General features: G+C 35.7%; 1 pseudogene; it reads left to right on the top strand.

Moving 5' to 3' along the window:
- The first annotated feature begins 1,365 nt into the window (after window positions 1-1,365).
- On the top strand, window positions 1,366-18,077 carry LOC149539782 (uncharacterized; annotated as a pseudogene).
- The last annotated feature ends 7,661 nt before the right edge of the window (window positions 18,078-25,738 follow it).

Here is a 25,738-nt window from a genome sequence, read left to right as displayed (position 1 = left end):
AATCAGGAAACTAATATGTTGACTAGTTTGAGATTTCTTTTCTTCTACATTAAATGGAATCTGCTTGAAACTTAATGGAAGTTTGGTGCTTTCGCTAATTGCATGTTATTCGCAGGGTTACAAAATAGTGTTAGCAAAAAATTTCTAGTTGCATTTGATATGCACAAATCTTAGCTTTTTCAACTAGTTATGGGTATTTGTAAGGGTAATTAAAAATGTCACGTTTATCACTTGTAGTGGTGCATTGACCGGCTGGATTGGGGGCATCATAGAAGTTCAATTCATTGACTTTATTTTAATGTTCTCCACGAGAAATTTAGTGTGCCTATTTAACAATTGTCTCCTATACTTCTTTCCTTCTATTATGTGACCTTATCTTACCAAGCTTTTCTTCTTTGCTTTTACATTAATTTGTGTCTTACCAATACATCTATATTTTGTTGGTGGAAACTTATGGCTCAAAATTAGTGTTTTGTGTTTTAGTGAGGAGATATAGAAAATGTAGAAGTATCCTTTTAAATGGAAATGTTGAAAATATGCTTTGCATATATACAACTAAGCTAGTCTTGATACCAAGGATGTCTATGAGATAAGGTAATATCTTCCAAAACTCATAACACATTTGTACATGATCAATAAATAAGCATTACAACAAGTGAACAATAAGGTAAAGGCCATGTGAGATAAATGTACATTTAATAAATAGTAATTATTCTATTACAATTTGAAATGATTAGAACTCTTGAGTAGTAGTATATGAAATACTATACATCTCTAATGTAGTTTGTCTAGCATTTAGGAAAAACATTGGCATCATATAATATCATTTTTATAATATTTTGTGAGTTAAAAACTATGGTGAACTACTTATATATTTTTAATATTTCAAAAGTGTCATATAAATGCGGAACCAATTTTTGTTGTCTTATAAATGTGGAACCACGTTACAGTGCAAGTTTGGTATATCCCTACCTTACCTTCACCCATTCTGTTAACAGATTTTGACTGTAGTGAAAAAAAAACCTTCCATAATTATTAATTATAAGTCAAGTAATATTTTGAATCATAACGATTCTTGGATTTATATACATAAGTTGTCTATTTTTATCTTTCAAATGTGTTTTACCTACTGCAATTATTTCTATAAATTATATTTTTTTGAATGTAATGTTTTGACATCTCTGGTAAAACTTAATCTTGTTTGGCATCATCTTGGGTGATGGAGTTAAACAATCAAAATATAGGAATTATAAACTAGTATAGGAGTAGTTATGCATATAATTTCATACATTTGCATTGTAATTTTTAGAAATGTGGAAGCACAACACTGCAATCACAATACCAAATCCAACTCCATAACTTAATATGTCAATTTCAACAGCATGTATCGAAGATGAGAGAAGTTCTCTGTTAGATTTCAAGGGTGGTCTTTATCTTTCCTTGGGTCAATTATCCTCTTGGCGTGGATTTAATTGTTGCGAGTGGGAGGGCGTTGGCTGCGATTATCATACATCGCATGTGATTACCCTTGATCTAAGCAATCAATTGAGTGGTGAAATTCATCCATTGTTGTTTGATCTGCAGCACCTGCAGTACTTGGATTTTAGTTGGAATTACTTTCAAGGTATTTCTATTCCTCCACAGTTCTCAAAACTGCAGAGGCTTTCATTTCTTAGCTTCTCAAATGCTGGATTTGGTGGTGAGGTTCCTCTAGAGTTGGGAAATATGTCAAGCTTGTGTCATCTAGATCTTTCATATAATTGGGAATTTAAGGATGGTAAGTTTGATGTATGGGCCAGATTCAACTATCTAGCTGTGGGTTGTCAAGTAATATTCCAAATCTATCAAATCTAACCTCTTTGTCCCATCTGCATTTATCATGGAATTCATTCCCATTCGAACTACCCTCTTGGATTGAGAATGTGTCTTCGTTGGTTTCACTTGATCTCAGCTACAGTAATCTAAATGGCTCCATCCCTTCCAATTTCATGCCCTATTCGAAATTGAGAAATCTTGACCTTAGTGGTAATAATGACTTGAAGGCAAACCTTTCTTTCATTTTATGCCATTCCAACTCACTTGTTCCTCTTTCTCTTTCTAGCTACAATTTAAGTGGAGAGTTTCCCCACTCTATTGCAAACTATTCAAAACTTGAGACCATGGATCTATCTCGTAATAATTTGGAGGGAACTATGTCGTCCTCTTTTGACAGCCTTTTATCCCTTGCACATCTGGACCTCAGTAACAACCAGCTGTCAAGAAGAATCCCAAACTCCAATTCAAAGCTGGCAAGTTTAAGAGTATTGTTACTCAGCCATAATCATCTGACTAGCTAGATTCCATCCTCTCTATGTGAGCTTTCAACATTAAGTGAGTTGCATTCGGGCGATAACCAGCTGTTAGGAACAATTCCAGATTCTCTTTTGAAGATGGCTAGTTTAAAAGTGTTGGTGCTTGCTTCCAACAGATTAAGAGGCAACATTTCATTTCAGATGCTCAAAACTCTGACTTACTTACGAGGATTGGACCTTTCTGAAAATCAATTATCTATTACTATATCTGCAAGTTGGATTCCACAGTTTAACCATTTGGAGTACTTGGCATTGAGGTCTTGCAATATAGAAGGTGCTTTCCCTAAATTTTTGTCCCAACAATATCAATTGAAGGAACTAGATCTTTCAAGTAACAACATTGTAGGAAATATTCCTTCATGGTTGTGGGATCTTCCTAATCTTGATATGCTCATTTTTTCAGATAACAATCTGGAAGGTTCTCTACCCTGGCATATATCCCATCGATTTTCTGTGGTGGATTTGCAAGGGAATAGATTGTATGGCACACTTCCTACTCTAGATTTTGTTTCATTCCTATTAGATCTGTCAAATAATATGTTTAATGGCTCGATTCCAAACATTAGACCTCCATCAGATATTTGGGCATCGATATTTCTATCATTGTCAAGAAATAACCTCTTCGGAGAAATTCCAAGTTCTACTTGCACAAATTCAGATAGAGTGGGCATTTTGGACTTGTCAAATAACAAGCTGACGGGAAAGATCCCTGCAACTATCAGGTCTTGTTCTCAATTAGTGGTTTTAAAATTGGCTCACAATGATTTGGAAGGGGAGATTCCAGAGGAGTTGGGAAATCTCACAGCTCTTCATGCACTAAATCTCAATGGCAATAGGTTTCAAGGTAATATTCCTCCGTCCCTTTCAAATTGCACAGGTCTCAAAATATTTGATTTGGGAAATAATAAATTTGAAGGTAAATTTCCTGTTTGGATTGAAAAGCTAAAAGATTTGAAAATTTTGAGCTTAACCTCTAATAATTTCAAGGGTAAAATTCCATCCCAACTTATGAGGTTGCAGAATCTCCAAATTCTAGATTTATCGAGTAATTGTTTATCAGAAAGTATCCCTCAAGATCTAAGTAATCTACATGCTATGGTCAATCAATCTCAAATTATTGATGAATGGCTTACCTTCTCTTATTTCACTAATTTAAATCTGGACTCTCCTTATGAATCAAAGTTCGAGGATGAAGTAACAATTTGGATAAAAGGAAGGGTTCAAACATACAAGAAGAAAATCTATGCAGACAAGTTCATGGATCTCTCACATAACAACCTCTCAAGAAATATTCCTCCAGCATTGGGAGTCCTCTAAGGTTTAATTTATCTCAACTTCTCAAATAATCAGCTATGTGGTTCAATTCCTGAATCCTTGGCAAACATGGCTCGTTTAGAGTCTCTAGATCTTTTAGAAAACAAGTTGTCAGGAAAAATTCCTTTCGAATTTTCAAATCTAACCTTCCTCGAAGTATTGAATCTTTCAAACAACATGTTGTCAGGATTAATACCATAGGGAAAAAAATTTGCAACATTTGAGGCTTCCTCCTTTTTAGGAAACCCCAACCTTCATGGGTTTCCCCTTGAAAATACGACACTGGGTTGTGGTTCAAGTTGCAGAGAGCATCAAGCAGAATGGAATAAGACTACAGTTGGTAGCAGCAAAGATATAATGGAGAATTGATGGTGGGTAGTGGGATTGGGATTAAGTTATGGAGTTGGATTTGGTATTGTGATTGTAGTGTTGTGCTTCCATAGTTATAGGAGTAGTTATGCATATAATTTCATACATCTACACTGTAATTTTATATTTATGCATGGTTAAAACACTAGCTATAGTTTCTTAGTTTAGGAATTGAAGCATTATATAAACACGCATGTACATTGTAAATAATATTGACAATTTTTTTGCAATAAAGGTTTATGCAATTGCTGCTTCACTCATGGTGTGAGAATGCTTATATATATGTCATTTGATTTTTTTCCACATCTTGTTCAAAACATATAATGCAATCTCATCTATGAAGCGTATTTAAAGCTAAGGATTTGGAGTGACTCGTATACTATTCATTTTTTGTCATTTCATTATATGGTTTGAACAATTGTGGAAAAAAATCAGATTTTTATTATGAATTTTCTGTTCACCAATCTATGTTAAACTAATTAGCAAGGTCACTTTCCTAATACTTTATGAACTGGATGCTATTTGCAAGGTCAGTTTCCTAACACTCACTATAGTACTTGCTATTAAATGGAGATAGACATGGCTCATTAGTTTGTTTGTATTCTCTTTGGATTTTGTTAAAGAAGATAGCTGAATTCTATATGAACTAAAAGTTTTGTGGTGTCAACAGGGTTGTGTATCTCTTGAGCCAAATTACCAGCCCCAGTGACATTTATTTTTGTTCAAAAGCGGCACTATACTAGACTATTTGCAAACAACCATGCAGATAGGCATTCTATAGATAGACTTGGGAACATCTTGCCAAGTCTTCAGTACATAATAAAGCAAGTGAATTTCATAAATTGTTTTTTTGATAGTTGATTTGTTTAAATATTGCCCATCAAAAATTACTTAGTACATCTCATCTTTTTTCTACACAGGAGCTTGCAATTCTGAAGAATCTGATAGCAAAGAATTTGAAGAAGATATTGTAGCAAAGGCATATTTGGTGTTCTTTTTTAAGTGAAAATGTGATTGGAAATTTTGTATATTGTCATATTTCACTTGCAGAAAGGTCAAATTGTAAATAGAGGTGAAGTTGTATGGATTTAAGTTTCTTCTTCATTATTTATAATGCTCTTGATTCCTCCTTTGTAGCTGTAAAAATACTTGTTCATTTTCACCTTTCCAGATACCCTTTACCAAGTTCTTCAAGATTCCAAAATATCTTGGACTGACCCCACTCTAGCATGTCCTAACTCCTACTTGGTTCAGAGACCTAACTCCTTTTTATATGTGTCTTCCTCTTAGTACTCCATCTGCAGGTTGCAAACAAATCATCCTTCTTCCACCAATGAGTCATTCCATTAAAGAAAGGCCATCTCTGACGATATCAACGCACAAAAAAATAGGGAGACAATTGCTAGACTGTGGTCTAACTTAAAAAGAAAAGGTGATGGAAAATGTTATTGTCCTTGCAAAATGTGTAAGGGCTTAAGGACTCGAAGATATCTAATCACAATAGCTGAGCAACATTGTAGGCAACATGGTCACATTGAAGGGGGAAACGAGTATCACCCACTGGTATGTATTTTAATAGTTTATAAATTACATAAGACATGATTTGATGATGACATCATGGTCATGGTTAATATAAGGTCATCATTTTCATATAGGACAACATCCCTGAGTTTCATGTTATGGACCATGACAATTCAGAGAATGCGGATTTCCAAACGAGGGAACATGGAGGTGTGAATATTGAAGTAGAAGGTAATGATACCATGGAAGAAGATCACGATGATCAAAATGATTACAATGATGATGATGATGATGATGATGATGCAGAGCTTGATGTACCTTTACTTGAGAAGGCACACCAGTCCCTATATGAAGGCTCCAAAACAACTCTTCTTTCTGTTGTATTGCTATTGGTGAACTTGAAGGTTATGAATGGTTTATCCAACGTAGCAATGACACATATGTTAAGGTATTCCATCTTCTTTCAATATTTTACTCGTAGTTCCCTTACAATTAACATTGGGTTCATGTAGCAATTACTATTCTTTAAATTAAGAAATTATATTTTTGGTCGTAGGTTGATAGGTGAGTATTTCTTACCACCATCAAACATTCTACCTTGCTTGTACCAAGAATTATCTGCCATCATGAAAGCTATTGGAATGGAGTATCAAACAATACATGTATGTCTGAACGATCATATTATATATCATAAATAGCATGAATTTGCAACACAATGCCCTACTTGTCATATCAGTAGATATCAATCAGATCAATTAACCAAAAAGGTGCCTTGCAAGATCCTTTGGCATATTCCCATTATTCCACGTCTGCAACAATTATTCAAGTGCAATAGCTTGGCACAATTTATGGATTACCATGCACGCAATAGAAGTCAAGATGACATTATCCGAATGCCTGCAGATGGTTTGGAATTTAAGGAAATAGAGGAAAAATGGCCACACTTTAAAGAACCTCATAATCTAAAGCTTTCATTAGCAGCAGACGGTGTCAATCCTTATGGATAGATGACATCTACTTACTTGGTGTGGCCTATTTTTGTTATCAACAATAACATACCTCCTTGGTTCTCCATAAAGAGAGAGCACATAATGCTGACACTGATTGTTCCATGTATTTTTTGATTTAGTTGTCATCTAAATTAATTTATTATTACTAATCCATCAAATGGTCAAAATAATTATGTAACGTTTTTGCTCATTCAATTAGGTAAGTACCAAGTTAAAGATATCAACGTATATATTGAACCCCTTATCGACGAGTTGGTGGTGTTATGGAATGGGGTTACTATGTATGACATTTTTAGACCAATAGGACAAAGACAATTTCAATTTCATCCAATGCTTGTATGGACAATACACGATGCCCCTAGGCTAACACATTTTTGTCGTATGTTCTCTTCTTGACACCTCTTTTTTGGTATGTCAAAGTTAACACATTTAATCCAATTATACATGATCTTGTAGGTCTTCAGACAAAGGGTAAATTTGCATGTCCAGTTTGTGGTCCAAAGACAAAATCTCGTCATTCAAAAAGTTTAAGAAAGTAGGTGTTTGATGAGAATAGACACTTTCTGCACAGAAATCATAAGTACCAAATTACCGAAAAACATCTTTTCAATGCTCTAGAAGAGACTACGTCAAAGCCACAGAGAATGACACCTCACCTATGGAAGCTGGCATACAATAAAATAAATCGTCGAGGTAATGTCATTTCATTTGATGGTTTTTGTTTCAAATTTATATTTTGATATTGTGTTTTGTTTACTGATGATGTGATTGATGCTTGTGAAGGTCGGAAAGACATCAATGACCAACTTCCAAAAGGACTAAAAATTTATCCTATGCAATTTACTAGGTTGTCATACTACGAGCAACTCTCAATTGTGCATTTGTTTGTTCCTATGCATATTGGAAAGAATGTAGCAGAGACATTATGGAATATCTTGAATGGAAGGCGTGACAAAGATGAAATTGTCAAAACTTGTAGTGATATTGAAGAATCCAACCATGCAATGAAAAATGACATTCGATCAAATAAAAATGGAGACCAGATTGATACAAGTGCCCTTAGTTGGTTATTGTCAGAGCAGCAGAGCAATGCTATAAAAGAAGTCATAAAAAAAATATGATTTCCCACAGGATTTGCTACGAACATAAACAATGTCATATCAAATAAAAGTGAATTTGGGCCAGGGTTGAAAACACATGATTGACATACATTTATTAAGGTAATTCATGTTATTTCGTATTCACTATATATTTATATACTGCATGTAGTTTCAATTGCATTCTTTTATAAAATATTGACAAGATCATTTTACAAATATTGCAGTACGTTCTACCTCTATCTCTCCCACGCCACTTCGCCAACAATGTCAAACAGGTTATATATGATCTTGAAAAATTCATGAGGTGGTTGTCATCTAAAGAAATCAATAAAGAAGATATAAAATATTGGAAGAGAAAAATTCCTCTTCTGATGTGTGAAATGAAAAAGTGTCTACTTCCAAGTTTTTTCAATGCATAAGAACACTACCTCATACATCAAGTTGACGAGATTGAATTGTGTGGACCTGTACCAACCAGGTCAATGTGGATGGTTGAGAGGCAATTAAAATTTTTGAAAGGCTTGGTTCGACAGAGAGCACATCCCGAGGGTTCTATGGTGGAGGGATATATGGTATACCAGACCATGGTGTACATTAGTGAATATCTTCCTAAGTTTGCAGCAAAGATCCATGTAGATTGTATTTGGGATCCCAACTCAATTAACAAATTCGAAGGGAAGTACTTGATGGGAAAAGGTAGATTGAGGAAAGTGAGAGGTAAATCTAAGATGTTATTGTAGTTAATTAATTCTTATAAATATTCAATATAAGTTATTTTTAATTGGTGTATTTTTTTGAAATAGGTGGTCAAGAGTGGGATGCAATACATTTGTATATTGCGAACAATCTTGATTGGATGATAGAATGGATTGAACAATGTCAACAAAATGGTTGCTCATTAACATGGGAAGGTGTTGCTTCATTGGTTACAAAAGCTCATCGTAATGGAGATTCCAATGTTATGTCAATGGTAGTTGATCTAGTAAAGGGTTTAAGAGGTGGAGAGGTACGTAGAAATTTATTAATGATCATAACTTGATGTATGTTTCGTATCAACTCACAATGCAAATAATTTACACACACTTCAAAAATTGCAGGTCAAGCACCACAAAGCTATGTACTATCATGGCCACAAATTTTGCATAACAAGGTTGGATGACACAAAGAAAACTTGTGATTCTGGGATAACTACAGTTTTCGAGGTCACCAATATATCATCTAGAAACAACATACATCCTCAACAATCTTAAAATCAATACTATGGCATCTTGGATGATATAATTGAGTGTGAATTTAACACCTTCAAAGTAGCTCTATTCGTCATCAAATGGTATATGTTACGACTAAATCAAAATGATCCAGATAGAACAGTTATTCAACATGATAATGGATTTACAATGATCAATACAAGGTCATTTGAGCGAGTTGGAGATGAGCCCTGTGTTCTTCCAAGCCAATGTGGGGAAGTGTTTTACTCAGAGGTTCCACATAAACAGGGTTGGTCATTTGTTGTTAGACATGATCCAAGAGGAAGGTCGATAAAGTATAATGCTATGGAAGAAGAAGATATTGAAGATGATGAAGAAGCAGATGATGAAGATCAAGATGATGGTGATGACGATAATTGTGATGGTGGTGATGCTGATGATGATGATGGCGATGGTGATAATGGTGATGATGATGGTGATGTGGCGATGATGATGATGATGATGATGATGATGGCGATGAAGAAGAAGATAATCAATGACTACAAACATCGTCACCCCTTCTGTTGATGATCTTGCATTCCATATACAAGGTAAATTTGTTCATGTTTACGATGTTGCATATTGTTCATGTTGTCTTCTAAGTTATTTGTAGCATACACGTATCATGTAATTTTTAGCTAACTTAAGATAAATGATTAACATATGCAGGAAATTTGATTACAAATTTATTGTGTTCATTTCTAATGATTACAACATATGTTATTTATAGTTACCAATGTTTATGTTGTGTCTGATTATGAACCTTTTTGCAAATAGTCAATTGATTACAGGTACATCGTCACCCCTTCTGTTGATGATCTTGCAGTCCATATATAAGGGAAATTTGTTCATGTTTGCAATGTTGCCTATTGTTCATGTTTTCTTCTAAGTTATTTGTAGCAAACGTGTATCATGTAATTTTTAGCTAACTTAAGGTAAATGATTAACATATTCAGGAAATTTGATTACATATTTATTGTGTTCATTTCTAATTATTACAACATATGTTATTTATAATTACCAATGTTTATATTGTGTTTGATTATCATCCTTTTTGCAAACAGTCAATTGACTATAGGAAATTTGACCCGTTTGGTGTGGATTGTGCACAGTGACATGGATCAGCAGGTATAAGTCAATAAATAGACATAATTTTCTTATATTCTTCTTGTTTATCATTGAGCACGTATGTTAGAAATAGACATATTATATAATCATATAATGTATATATAGACAAAGAAGGTCTGTATAGAAATATAATTGTATAATCACTTTCAACTTACTACATTTTATATTTGTCACTTTTGCTTTCCATTTGATGGATTACAGGACCCACCAAATAGGTACTTTTCAGATCTATCTACATCGAATGAGGGAAATGAGGAACTGGTAGATGAAAGCTCTACATGTAGTACAACTAAAATAGGGAGATCAACTAGAGGTCAAAAGAATAGAAAAAAAATTGATAAACGCATGCAATTTTTCCTTGCTAATGGGGGGTCATGTTCTTATGATGATGAGACCAAAGATGACATCAAGATGTCCTTTCGGTACTCACACATTGAGAAAGAATGGGTACCCAATGAGCTACCTCCAATTAACACAAATTTTTGTGTTAATGAGAGGATATATCGCATTGCTCCATCCTCATTACATGGTTTGGGTCTATTTTCCATGGATGGGATAAAGGTATGTTACAAAAAAGTTGTAAAATTGTTCAAGTATGTCAGTCCATGTTACAATTACAATGATTGGATGTAGATTATTCGATATAAAAAAAGTATGTGTAGGTATGGGGTATCAGCTAATTATATACAATGGAAAGAAAATGATCAAAGTAAAAGATTTTCTATGTACATTGATGGGAGACCAAAAGCAATAGGTAATATTGCAGGTTTTATAAATAGTACACGACCTTCTTCAACTAGTAAGCAACCCAATTGCATATTTGAGGTGAGTGAGGGGAATGAAGTTTTTGTTTGTGCAATAAAATCAATAAGTGCAAGGGAAGAACTGCTAATCGATTACCATTTAAATCGCATAGATACAAACAAAGTTACTATCATGAGGGTTGTAAATACTATTTACCATTTTGTTAATAAGTTTTTTTTTACTATCTATTGCTTTCAGTTAGCTGAATTTTTTATGTTTAATCTTTGTGACAAGACGATATGGATCTGACAAATGATAGAGGTCACTAGGATGCTACTCCCACCCCTTCTTCAACGAGGGTAAACTTTTTTGAAATTGTACAAATTAGATAGTTGAAAATGTTATATTATTACGTTATTTTATTTACGGTTTTTTAGTTTTAATGATAGTTTTATTGATATTCCTCTCACAATTTGATGTTCAGGACAAGGGTAACGCAGCATCAGTAAGTACCAAGCCACACGCCTTCTGATGAGGATATTGCTGAAACTCCCAATTTCATAAAAATGTTGAAGAAAAAAATTTTAAAAATTAATTTAGAAGCAATGAAAATTTTGGATGAGGCAAATATGGAATCTGAGGAGATGATGAAGAGGCTATCAGATTTAAGAGCGTAAGCTCGTCGTTATGAAGTAAGCTCCAATGAATATTTAGTTATAACAAAAGTTCAATAAAGATTTATATTTTATAATCTTTTATGTTGTGAAGTAAAATATGTAGTATGTGCAAAAATACTTTATTGATGCAATTTTTTTAAAGAGTTGTAAGAAACTTTAACTACTAATTCTTGTTATACAGGAATTTTTGGCAACTGATCCACAACTTGGTCAAGGACAACGCGGTGAGGCCGGTAGTAGCAGAGCTTCGACTGCCAACGGTAAAATAATCTTTTAGTTGACAAGTTAGAAGGAATTTTTTATTTTGAACATTCAAAACTTCTTAACTCTTACTTTTATTATTTTAGAATGTCTTTGCTGACAATGTATTGTTCAAGTCATCCAATGCAGGAGACTCCTACGAGGTTGACGGACGCCCATACGAGATTGCTAACTACAATGTCGGTAACAAGGGGACATCTAGCTGGTAAATCCTTGTTTTGCTATATTTAGTTTTGTGTTAATTATGAGTTGATAATATGTACTTTAATCTTGGGTGCATCACATAGTGTATTGTTTTTTTTTTGTGGTAGGAGATGCATCGTCTGGTATGCGATTCACCGTCATTTCCTGGAGCTACCCATATTTCTAGCACGGGAGCTATGCAGACATCATTGTTGATTGACAATAATGAATCAATGCCTTTGAAATGTCCTAAGATTTCAGGTACTTTAAATAATTATTTTTTATATTGTAATAAGGATTTTCTTGCAAGACGTAAACATGATAGGAAGTGGTGAATGCAAGGGCTTTTGATGTGGAGTGATGCCTCATGACCTTCTTTAGTATGTCATATTGTGTAAGTTGTTTAATTATTCTGGAATTCCTTTTTATTAGGGGTTTGGTAAGATCGTTTGAATTATCAATGACCTTTTGTCTATACTAGTAATTCTCTAGTTTAGTAATTCGATACATTGTAATTTCATGCTTTCAGTAGAAGATACTAACCAATTTTTTTATAGAGAACCAAAAGTGGGAGTCTTCTTTCATATTCAATGTTCAGTTTTCAATGATTTCCCACATCATTTCTATTGCCTGTTAGAGTTTTAGAGTGCTCACTTTTAGCTTCACTGTCTAGTTTAGCAATATTTATTTTCCATAATGTCCTAGGTATGATCAGTGACAACATCAATTAAGAATGAAAAAAAATGAAGGTCGTGGCAAGTTATATGTATTATGCACTATATTTTTTTCAAGGTATACTGATTAATATAGTCATAGTACATTTTTTTAGTTTCAGAAAATCAGCAACAGAACCCTGGTAGAGTTTGACTGGTTTTAGACATTTTAAATTTTTTTTCCAAACTTCTTTTTTGGTCAATTTTTGTCAAGTTGATCCTCCAACCCTGAAATAAATCACTAAAAAGATGAAATGTATCTCATTTTATGTATTTGTTATTCACTATGAAAAGTATTCTTCGCATGATTCATTTTAATGGTTCTTACTATTAATTATCCCATGACATTTTTTGCAGGAAACGATACATTTTATAGGAGGCTTTATGACCTCACACTACGAAGATTCGGGCCCACCATACGTAAAAGGTGGAACATCATAACTAAACAAATTTTATCCCACTTTTTTTTTCATATCATTAATTGGTGCAACATTTTTCCTTTCATTCAGATCTTTTCTTATACTAGCTATATCTAACAATTTTGTGTTTTTTCTTAAAAGGTGGAACTACCAAGATCAAAAATTAAAAGATAAGCTCATCAAAGATATAGAGCATGAGTTTGGTAGTAATATTTTTTATCATAAGAAATTGTTACAAAAATCTTCCAGACATCTTAAGGTTGTGAGGGACACATATAGAAAGAGCCTCGTCCTAAACTCGAAGTACGAGCGTCCTCCCTTTGTTTCAATGAGGGACTGGAATGAGTTCATTTTGGATGCAAAGGAGAAAGGGGAACATCCAAAAGAAAGTACACCAATAAATCTGAAAAGGTATGCAATAGTATTAACTACTAGTACATTAATGAGAAAATTTAGGGTTCAACTTCAGTATCAACAATTTCAACTAGCTCAATTTAATCTAGCTATTGATGAAAGGTATGTAATTCATATGCTGACACAATTGCTTATAAATCTCAATCTCAATGCTGACACAACTGTATATATCTCAATCTAGGCATAAATCCTACATAAGATATAAATAGTGTGTTTATAACTTCACATATAGCTATATTATGTCTTGAAAATATAGTAATGCTGAACTACATGTACCATAGTTGTATGTGTTAGCAGTATAGGTGATAAATGATATTCAGTAATTGTAATGACAAGTACAATTTTTTTGAAAAACTTTGCAAGAATTTTACTAATGGTCAATCTCCTAAAAGTAATAAGCATCACGTTCAATGCCAGAAACACAAGTTAATGACAACAATCACATTCCTATCTTTGAGGACTAACAACAACCCTTGTAGACATATATTTATTGGTATTGTGGAGAGATGATCCAGCCTACACTAGGTAAGACAAACTATTTGAGACTTCATTTGGATGACATGATGTATGTTACCTATAGACCATGGCTAGGCATAGAGCCATAAGATGATGTCTTCTCCTAGCTAGGATTCATGTTGGTATCTTAGCCACTAAATGGCCATTCTTCATTGAACATAGAGAGATTTTCGCTAACCCATGTCTAGAGACAGTTTGACTATCAATACAGTATATCACAAGAGTACTGTAGTTACACCTGCTTTGCCAAGGAGGTAAAGAAAGGTTGTTCTCCTAGATTGGACCCAATTAGATGTATGGAATATGTTAGTGGCCTTACCATTTATAGGTGGGACTACTTTCTAGATGTAGTGAATGATGGTGTCACTCCCTAGTACATAGAGCATTTTGCCACACATTCATTTCCTCACATAACTGATCCTATAGGGGTAGTTAGTCAGGCACCACACCCTGATGTTCAGCAACCACAAGAACATCCTTTGAGGGAGGAGAGACCATTATAATGGCCACTAGTAGTTCTTGTTACAATTCCTTCTCATACTGTTAGATTGGATCTTAGATCAAGCAACAATGAATAGGCACATAGGCCTACTCATGTGAGAACTCCTAGAGAGATGAGCACTATGGGTGTAGTAGGAGATGTTTCCAAGAGACATAGGGTAGAGGAGCCACCACAATAGGATGTGGGTGGAGGAGGGGATGATGACATGCCAAATTAGCCTCCACAGGTTTCACCCATAGGAGATGTATTAGCACAGACTCAAGATTCTCTATGACATGTGAGGGAGAGATTGAGAACTTCTCAGAGGTAGGTGGGAAAGTTACAGCTGCAAGTTATAGTTAGAGATGCATGACTAGCTAGAAGAGGGGAACTGTGAGATAGTAGATCTATGGTCTGAGATCATAGAGCTAAAGAGATAGATAGAGTTAGAGCGAGATGAGACTTGTCATCATACCTCTCGGGCTGCTCATTATTATGTAGTAAATGAAAATGCAGTACCTCTAGCTCAACATGTCTCAAGGTTCTTTGATTATGCTTGAGCTTCTAATGGTGTAGTGCCTCCTACACGTGCAGATGTTACTCCTCCTCCTCTTGGTGATGAGGGGGAAGGTTGTAGTTAATTCCATGCTATCTTTTGTTCCTTTTTGTATCTTTATATTGATCATGAGATTCATTGTATATTTGATGTATCATTTTGAGACTTGAGATATTAATAGTGCTCTAATTAGCACTTAGTTTTGATCTTTTGATTGTATCACCCCTCCGACATGTCAATGATATATATATGACACTGGATGTGAATTGTCCACTCTTAGAAAGCATTAGAATTATTGGTTGCAGTTTGCCCAATAAGATAATGGTGAGCTTTTGTTTACCTAAATGTCTCTATTTGGAAACTGACACTCAACTTCTGGAACATTTTGCAAAAGTGAAATCGATTAGGAAAATCACATGTTCTGATGATGAAGATTTTGCTAATGTCAAATTTCTACAATGGTTTCCTTATTTGGAGGAGTTGTGTGTGCATTCTCCATTATTGGTCGTGTCCCCTACAAGTGTAAGCATTTATGTTATTTTAATCTACATGAAAGCATTTGTTTGCAAGCATTTAAAGTTATGAATTTTTTTGTGGAAAACTCTAATCCAAATTTCATTCTTATAAATAATGTTGATAATTTCTGTTATTTCTTTCCACTCTATGAAATTTACTATTTCTTAAACTCTTATACCTTATTTATTGGATCAAAATTATGTGGCATTATTAAAGTGAATGGTTTAAACATGATCACATACTAATCTTCTTAATTTCTACAGTAAAAGTGTAAAAGTGTTACAATAAAGTGTTAAAAGTGAGCCAAGGCGTGAGCTTCCTTGTGTGTGAGCCTGCGCGTGAGCTTCTTCCCTGCATGTGAGCCTTTCTCGTGAGCCTCCTCCTATGAGCCTACACATGAGCCTTCCTGGGCCTCCTCGTGAGCCCGAGCCCTAGCCTTGCCATATGTTATGGGTCGTGCTAGGGCCTATTCATGAGTTGTGTGCGGTGGTGCTAGTGTCATGTGTTGCAGGGCCATTCTTGCAAGTGTTGCACCATTCATTGCAGAGTACTAGGTGCAAGAGCCTTTTGCCTCACACAGACCTACACATTTTCATTGCACCAGATCACTTTGTACAAGAGAATTGCAGGGTTTTATTCTTGGAGCAGTGGAAGTTGCAAGTCAAGTTGCTAGTATAGCATTGGAATTTTGCCTAGTTTTATTGCTTGATTTTTGTGGCATTTAGTTCATTGAAAAGAAACCATAGCACCCACTAGATTCTTGAAACCAATTGGTCAGCCGTTATTACAAGTTGTAGTTGAACTATTTGCCTGAATGTCTCAGCAATGTATGGTACTGGTTAGCATGACAATTGTTTTTCATAATGCCTGAAATTAACCCTTACTACTGGATCTTATCATGATTGCACAAGAAGTGTTTGATAGATTATCGAATCTTTATCTGTATTGATTTAAACACAGAATGGAAAGCCTTGGTTTGTCCACTTTGAACTCTCAACCGACCCAATCACTGTCCAATAGCTACTTGACCGCATGAAGAAAATAGAGAGTGACAATGCAGCTCTAAAGGACATTTTTGTTGACGCATCTTCGCTCTCTCTTAAGCTTTGTGACAGGGTGGTCAAGTTAGAAGCCGACAACATCATATTGAGGGATCAGATTGGGAACTTGACGGCAGAACTCACAAATCTCAAATAGTCAACCGAATCGACTATCAAACATTTCGCAGATACCTTCATCTCCGAAATAGCAATGCTAAAATCCAATATTGAAGCAGTTATAGAACAACTTGTTGGACTGGATAAAATTAAGGATCATCATACCGAAATGGTTGTGAAAATGGAACAAAAGTTGAAATCATGGGCTTCACTATGCATCAATACTAATACTACTACTCTGAGACTGAGCATAGACAAGATTGTTCAAGGTAAGATTGATGACAAGAGAGTGCAGTGAGCACCTGAGCTCAACTTGCACGTTTGGGGTCTTTCACCCACTTCTGACCCTACTACTATTGGGCATGCCTTTCTCTCTAAGCAACTTGGCATCTCGGACATCACCTTGGATAGATGTTGGTTTGGTATGGGGGACATCCTTTTTATCAGATTCTTCTCTTTTTTGGATAGGCTTTGTGCCCTTAGAGCGAAGAGAAAGTTGTTCTCTCTCTCCTAAAAAATTTATCTAGATGAAAATCTTACTAAGGCACAAGTTGCAGAACTTAAACAGGCTCGGGGTATTGTGGCAGAGGCTAGACATGTTGGAAAATGGGTTGTTATTCAGAATCTTAAGGCAGTGGTCCGTGAATATCCTCCTACTGGTTGGGTAGAGAGGACAACCTCCAAATCGGCGTGATGGCTTCAACAGCAGTCTAACAAGAAGACATCTTCTTCTCTTCTTGTCAACTACTGGAATAGTAATGGCTCTTTGTGGTCATTGCCTGATCTTTTTCAAGATGTGGTGGGGTCTTCAAATATTTTGGTTGTTACTAAGACTCACGAGAGCCCTATGCATCCTCTTCCAGGTTATCATAGGGATGAGGTTCGGATGTTTGGTGGGGTCTGTGGGTCTAGGGGTGTTGCTTGTTTGGTTCGAGATGATATTTTCAAGGTTATGTTAGTTGTTCACTTTGATGCCTTTGCCAGATTTATGTGGGTCTGGATTGGTTGGCAGAAATATAGACAGAGATATTTTTATTCATGTTTGTTATTTTCCTCTGACCTCTTCTCCCTATGCTATTCATGACCCGAAGGATGGTGATCCCTATTTTGACCTTCAAGAGAGTATTTTGCAGTTTGAGGCTTTAGGAGATATTGTTATTCTTGGTGATTTCAATGCTCATACCAAGGATCATCAGATCCCTTTACATGATCGTGGCTCTTATTCGAACTGCATTTCTGAGTTAGATCCAACTACAATGGGCCTGCAGCACACTTTGAAGGATGTTCTTGGGTCGTTCTCTGTTTATGGTCGCCACCTCGTCCAGCTTTGTGAGTCTTTTGGGTTGTTGATCCTAAATGGTTTATCCTTCCTTCTTGGATCGGATCTCTTTACCTACTAGCCACACTGTGGTGGTATGAGTGTTGTTGACTATGTCATTTCCTCTCCTTCTTTCATTTCTTCCATTCATAGTTTCACCATTTCGCATCTTCCGCTAGCCGATCATGCTCTTCTTAGCATTTCTATTTGCATTTCACCCCATCCTTCCTCACCCTTGATCTGCCTAACTAGTACTGTCTCCCTTCCTACTCACTTCCATTACCCTGAGAGTGATGGTGAGCTCTTTACTTATCACCTTAAGCATCTTTTGTCACCCGCTAGTTTTGATGACTCACTGGCTGCCTTAGACATGTTTGATTCACTTGCCTCTACCATATGGGATTCTCCTCTCCTTTCTATTCCCCACCGTTCCCCTCTCTCTCTCACACAGCTAACCGTCGGAATACCTATCCTATGAATAAATGGTTTGATACTGATTGTAAAGCTTTCCATTGCTCTGTTTGTGTTTCCTTTGAGGCTCAATCTCCTGCCTTTACCCATTTGCGCGTTTCTTATCTACGTTTTCTTCGTCATAAGAAACATTCCTTTGCCTCTTTTCAGTGTAGAACCCTTTGCTCCACGCTTATATAGAATCTCCAGATCTTCTGGCGTACCCTTTTCCCTCATTGCTCCCCCCCATCCTCCACTCTCAACTATCATTCTCTGACCTCCCATATCATGACGCTTTATGACATTCCTGGGCAGCCTCCTCTCTACTCCACTCCACCTCCCCACTGCCATTTGTTCACCTATTCTAGCATTATGGAGGCCATCAAATCTTTGAGATGCAGTAGAGCAGCTGATGAAGAGGGTTTTCAAGTAGAACTTTTCAAACTTGGGGCTTCAGTTCTTGGATCTTACCTTCCTACACTTTTTACTAGAGTGGTTTGCACTGGGTTTCCTGATTCCTGGTCTAGACATGTTATTTACCCTATTCACAAGTCTGGGCCTATTTTTGATCCAAAAAATTACAGAACTATTATGATTGGTCATACTTTTGCCAAACTTTATGCCATTGTTCTGAACACCATGTTATCCAGTGAGCTTGATAGACAGAGATGTAGGGCGAGAGGTTAGGCTGGATTTCGAGAAAACTATCAGATTATGGATCATGTTTTTACACTACGGGCTATCATTGAGGAGGCTAGACACCGCTCTCAAAAGGTTTATTATTGTTTTGTGGACTTCCGTAAGGCTTTTGATTGTGTTCCTAGGTTGGCTTTATTTCAGCGGCTTCAGGAGATTGGGATTTTAGATATGTTACAGACTGCTATTTTGAGACTTTATGAGAAGATTACTGGTAGGCTCAGAACTCCAGAGGGCTTTTTTGATCCGATTCAGAGCACCATTGGCATGAAGCAGGTTTGTCCTCTCTCCCCTACACTGTTTGGCTTGTATATTGATGAGTTAGCGGATTTCCTTATGAAATCCTCTCAACCAGGAGATGGGTGTTATTTACATCAGGTTCTGATCTCTATTCTCCTCTTTGCTGATGATGTCATTCTCTTGGCCTCTTCTCTCGATAGCTTATAGAGACTCCTTGATACTCTTGCTTCTTTCTGTACTCAGAGACAGCTTGTGGTCAATTTATCTAAGACATGGGTTATGGTCTTTAACTATTTAAAGACATCTCATCTCCATTTCTTCTTCCAAGGGAAGGGGGTTGAGATTACTCCCTCTTACATGTATCTTGGTGTGAAGTTCTCAAGACCACATTTCAGTTTGAGACCTGCTATTCAGTCCCGAGTCAGTAAGGGTATGGGCTCACTGGCTTTGCTAGAGAGACAATGCTTTAGGCATCATTTTCAGGATATTTCGTCCAATTTGTCCCTTTTTGACTCCTTGGTTCGTCTGACAATCCTCTATGGTTATGTGGTTTGGGGACCTTCTCTTATTGCTTCTGATTGGGCTTCTACTGAGCGGGTCCAAACACGGTTGTTGCGTTGTATCATTAGGTGTCATAGATTCACCCCTCACAGCATTGTTTTAGCAGAGTTTGGTGCTGATCCTCTCAAACTTGCTATTATTTTTTACTTGATTTAGTTTCTTCATCGGCTTCATGGTTTTATGGAGACAAGTGCTAACTAACATAGATACTCTTTTTTGGCATATTGTTCTTCGGTGGAGATTATGAGATATGACACTTCTGCTAGATCAAAATGCTAGTACGCTCAGGCCACCTCTTTGTTGGGTTCGATTGGGATTGAGATTGATCGTCTTCCTCACTATCAATTTTTGCTAGATGCCCCGGCTCATCTTCTTCCCTCTCGTCAGGAGTTGAATGAGCATGTCAGACAGGATATCTATAGGCAGTATATCACCACTACTTGGTGTCATCCCCTGGGGAGTTTGCGACCTAAGATGGCCTTCTATGCTGAGCATTTTCTTGTTATTCAGGATGGTATTGTAGTTCACCCTACCTATCTTTATCGGTGTTGGAATCATGCATTACAGTTCTCTGTGGGATCTTTTAGGGTTGGTTCTCATCGTCTCAGGGCTCAAACTGATCACCATATGGATCAGGCTAATCGATTATGCCAGTTATGCACTCTGATGGAGGCTGAGACCGAGACTCACTTCATATTTTGTTGTCCTCATTACTATGAGATCAGAGGGAGATTATATTGCCTTTTCAGAGAATGTTCTTCTCTCTCGATGTCCTTCAGTTATATTGATCAGCGGTGTTTAGCACTTTATCTTCAGGAGGCCACCCATCTTCGAGAGAATACCCTGCAGTCCTTTCATCAGAGACAGACTTCTGATCAACTCATTACCACCTTTTTCTCTCCCTTGTCTCCTCCACGGGGTTTGAAAAGGCCTTCCACTACTTCACATTCCAGATCTATCAGACATTGTACCAGTCTCTACAAGCTCCCCTACTAGAAGCAATGAAAATAAACATAGATTAAGACAAGTCTTAAGTCGTGAGTCTTCTGTTGGAACAATGCTAGGTAGTTCCTGTTAGTTGCTAGTTATCTTAGCAAATCAGTGGGGATTTTGTTTCAGGTACAACCACCATTTATAAAATTATTTCCATGCAGTTTGGAGGCTAAAGAAGCAGTTGATGCACAAAGGTGATGTCTTTTAAATTGAAAACAAAAAAATACTTTCTTTTCAGCTATGAGTAAAAAGGAATGCTACTAAAACAATCTAAAATCTGACATTCACCCTCAAGTTTATACATGTTGCAGCCTTGGGGATGAAAACACTTTGAGTGTGGAACCTATGGATACTCTGTAGGACATCAAATACCAACAAGTAATGATACCAAGGTAATGCTACTAGACTCATGCCTTTCCACTAAGCGTATAGACTCTAAACAACAGTTTGAACTAGTGGTTCCTCCATGAAGCCCCTCCCGCCCCCCAATTTACCAAATATGTTCACATCCCATTCAACTAAATTGACTTATCTTTGATGGAAAAAAAAATTAATCTATAAAATCTACTAGTTGTTTGAACTTTTAGCTTATTGTTTACTTTGTGTGACAATGGATAATATAGACTGTCGAAATTGATGTGTAATTTTATGGAGAGGCATGTCAGAATATGGATAAATAGCATGAACTCCATGGATAAATAGCATGATTACACATGCCAATTAAAGTTATGATGCTATAATTTTTTCCCTTTTTTCATATTTTTGGTGGAACATGCTACTTTATGCTAAAACCTTCATACCAATATCTAATAATCCACTATTTAGTACTGATCTTTATATCTATATCATCTAACATATTTCAAACTTTTCATCAGTTGTAGGACACATCAAAGGCAACAAAGGTGAGGCTAGAAAAGGTTGGGTAGCACAGACTTGGCTCTGGGGGATATTCGAAAATCAAAGCACACGTTATAAGTAGCAATAAATGAATTGCAAAGAAAAAATATTTATAAAATGCAAATAATTTTGTTAATTAATAAAAAAATGCAGGGCACTGATTTTAATTTGGAAGCCACAAAAGAACACAAAAAAATTGCCTTCAAGCAAGGCTATGCAGTGGTGGCTGAATGCCTACGGCAAACTTCCATTGCCCCAACCGAACAGTCTCGTGCATCATGTGCATAGGTAAATATGCCAAAATATATATTAGAAATTGAATACTTGAGCAATAATTTATTTGATAATAATGTGCATGACATTGCAAAGCAGCTTGTTAATCGTGACACAGATCATACGCAGCATCATGAAGCCCCTGATGTGCATTGTACTATCGATGGAGGTGCTCATTTGTTATTTAAAACTAATTATATAATTATTAATACAATTTAACATCTTTAATTGAACTTGGTGTAACCTTTTTGTGTTGGAGGATATAGAATCATGTCGTGCTGAACGAGTGTCGAAGGATGTTCAGACTGATCAATAGGTAGATCATGTCGCACATTCAAGTAAAGAAAATCTATGTTTTGTTTTTTTTAATTAATTTTTTGATTTATAGTTCTTTTACTTAAATAAAACTTAGTAATTCACTAATATAAAATGGTGTGAATTTAACTCATGAAGTACTTGTTATTGCAGCGAACCCCCCTTTGGTGCAATGGCCTCATGATGTTCCTAAACGGATGAGGAGGAGACATGTGTTAGAACCAGTAGAAGAGGGGGATGACGAGGACATTGATATTCCTCTTAGAAATTTTATGAAAAAAAGAAACGGCAAGAAAGCAAAAAAGATATGATTATTCATGAATGACTTACTCTTGAATATTGTTAATGAATATTGTGTTAATGAATATTATTCATTAATGTTGGGTGTTAATGAATATTGTGTTAATGAATTATTCATGAATGACTTACTCTTGAATGTTGCATGTTAATGAATTTTGTGTTAATGAATTATTCACGAATGTTGTGTGTTTATGAATTTTATGTGTTAATGAATGTTATCATGTGATTATAATGATTGAATTTTATATTTCAAAAATGGATGAATTGAATGTTATTAAATGTTAATGGGGATGACGAGGACATTGATGTTCCTCTTAGAAATTTTATGAAAAAAAGAAACCGCAAGAAAGCAAAAAAGATATGATTATTCTTGAATGACTTACTCTTGAATATTGTTAATGAATATTGTGTTAATGAATATTATTCATTAATGTTGGGTGTTAATAAATATTGTGTTAATGAATTATTCATGAATGACTTACTCTTGAATTATTCATGAATGTTGTGTGTTTATGAATTTTATGTGTTAATGAATGTTATCATGTGATTATAATGATTGAATGTTATATTTCAAAAATGGATGAATTGAATGTTATTAAATGTTAATGGGTAATTTAGAGTGATGTTGGGGGGGCAGGGGAGAGGGGCCAAATGAGCTTCCACCTTCACGTGGTTGGCCCTATTAAGTAGAGAATATTTAATTATTCTCAAAACCAAGTGAAGCTCAAACTTTAAAGATAAGCTTATAGTTAATAGTGACAACCAATTAGCAAGTCGAAATGAAGTTCTTCGTTACATGTACCTTTTTAGTTTTTAAAGCACGATATCATGTTTTAATATTGTATAATTTTTTTTCTTAAGTTAAAGTATTCTTTTACTATAACAACAAAAAAATGACCATTTTAGTAACTATTCTAACATCGCTTTATGACAAATCCTGTTTTGGCAAAGAAGGCGATACGTGGTGTTGTCTATTCCTTGGGAGATTGGATTGCACAGGTCTGTATCTCAACATCAACATGGCAAATGGTGTGAAATTGCACTTTCCTTAGTCGTGGTTGCATACCTATTGTACTCTTTCATTTGAAAAATGAATAGAAATATCATATCTAGTAGCTTCTCTATGTTGTATTCATTTATCGGTAATTATTCAATGTCATGCCATTTGATGGTAGCTTCTAGAGTTTCATTTAGTTGTAAGGTGTGTCTTATCTTTTCAAGTTTGTATACTCCATTTGGTAGTTTGGTATTAATTGATGATGTCTGGGATCTTCTGCCTTCACTGTAGTCTTCATCATCATCCAACTTGTTGTTTGGTATTCTCCATGTTATCCTCTATTTCCATGGTCTTTAGCATGGTTGTGTATTTTATCTATCTAGTTCAAAGACTCTATGCGCCTAAGGTGGAAGCCATTTAGAACTAACAGTTGGAGAGATCGTGTTTCCCCCCATAAAACTAGAAAATGTCACAAGTTTAAGGTCAAGAAGGAAGAAGTCGTAACATTTTGAGTAGCAAAATATGCTTAAAATTACATATTTAGTTGATTCTTTGGTGAAGTTTCTTATTTCAATTCAATTGATTTTGGTTGTCAACCAAATTCCTAACTCTAATGTATATTGTATTTCAGTGCTACATTTTCATAGGGATCTAAGTAAAATGACAATTGACTATTATTTATATTTGAGAATTTGTGTTGTGCTATGATCCTCTGATAATAGAGGAGAAATCAATCTAAATTTGTTTCTCATGTCCCATGTTCGATGCTTCTTCTTGTGTAACTAACTACTTTTGATGTGGGTTATGCACTCTGATGCTAGTATGCTATTACACTGCCATTTATTATAGAGTAGATATAATAAGTATCTCTGAATATACTGTAAGGATCTCTAAACATGAGTAAAGCAGTATTACATAACATAGATCTGAACTCAAAATTCATGATGTTTTCCACTTTGGAGAAAGAGGGGAACTTAATATACTCGTAACACACCCCATCAGAAGAGATCCATTGGATGGTTTTTGTTGGGGTTTGACTCTCCTGGTGTAGCACTAAGCTAGGCTTCTAGGTGCTAGGATATTTGCTCTTGTTGGTGGTTCTAGACCCGCTGAATGCTCTAGATAATTGTCTGTCAAATTTTGGTTGAAGGAGCTATGCTTGGGTTGTCAGTCTTATGCAAAGTTTGTCCTATTTTGTGGTGATAACATGGACTTTTATCAGTGCAGAAGTATGGTCTATAAATTCTTAGAGTCTCTAGTGCCTCTAAGATTTACACCGTTGGGTGACTAATTCTTTGAAGTCCCTAATGTTTGGTGACATTGAGCTATACCTATGTGATTTATGTTTGGGTTTTCCTTCCTCATCTTCATTTCACTTTTGTGAGTTGTTTTGCCCGAAGCCATTGGAAATTCCCTTTGCTAGTTCCTAAAATTGGATGGATCTAGTACAATTTTGGGCTACTCTATGTTTGTATTCTAGTTGAAATAGAGATCTCTCCACTTCAATCATGGTTGATGAGAGGCCATGGGTGAAGCATTGAATATGAGGGTTTTCCATTTTGTTGTAGAGATTGCATCTCTATAGGATACATGCCTAAAGATTTCCATTTTGTGTTGGATAGGTGTTGTCACTTGATGGAGGGCTGTAAAAAATGACCATTTAACAATTAGAGCTTCTGATTCTATTTTAGATTTTCCTTTTGAGGACTTGTTTTCTAATGAAGAAGAAACTTTTTTTGATTATATTGATGCTTCTCATGCTGTTAGTCTGAACCAGACTTCTATCGCTTCCATTCTTGTCACAATTTTGGATGTTAGACCGTATTTTAGGTGCGATGCCCGCTAGCCTTGTGGCCTATGTTGTTGAAGTTACTACTCCCACTTCTGTTTTGAACAAAATTCTACTGATAATGCTGACTCTTAAATAATCACTCTTGGGCCTTGTTGACAGGTTGTAGTGGGGTTTCTTTGTTGCAATCCTAACAATAGTGTTGCTTAGACTTTTGTCCAAGTGCATAGGA

This window comes from Cupressus sempervirens, chromosome 9, assembly GCF_028749045.1.
Source record: "Cupressus sempervirens isolate cs-2001-9-10 chromosome 9, ASM2874904v1, whole genome shotgun sequence".
NCBI classification, from domain to species: Eukaryota; Viridiplantae; Streptophyta; class Pinopsida; order Cupressales; family Cupressaceae; genus Cupressus; species Cupressus sempervirens.
Note: the sequence above shows the minus strand (reverse complement) of the source record. Positions and strands in the feature narration are given on the sequence as shown.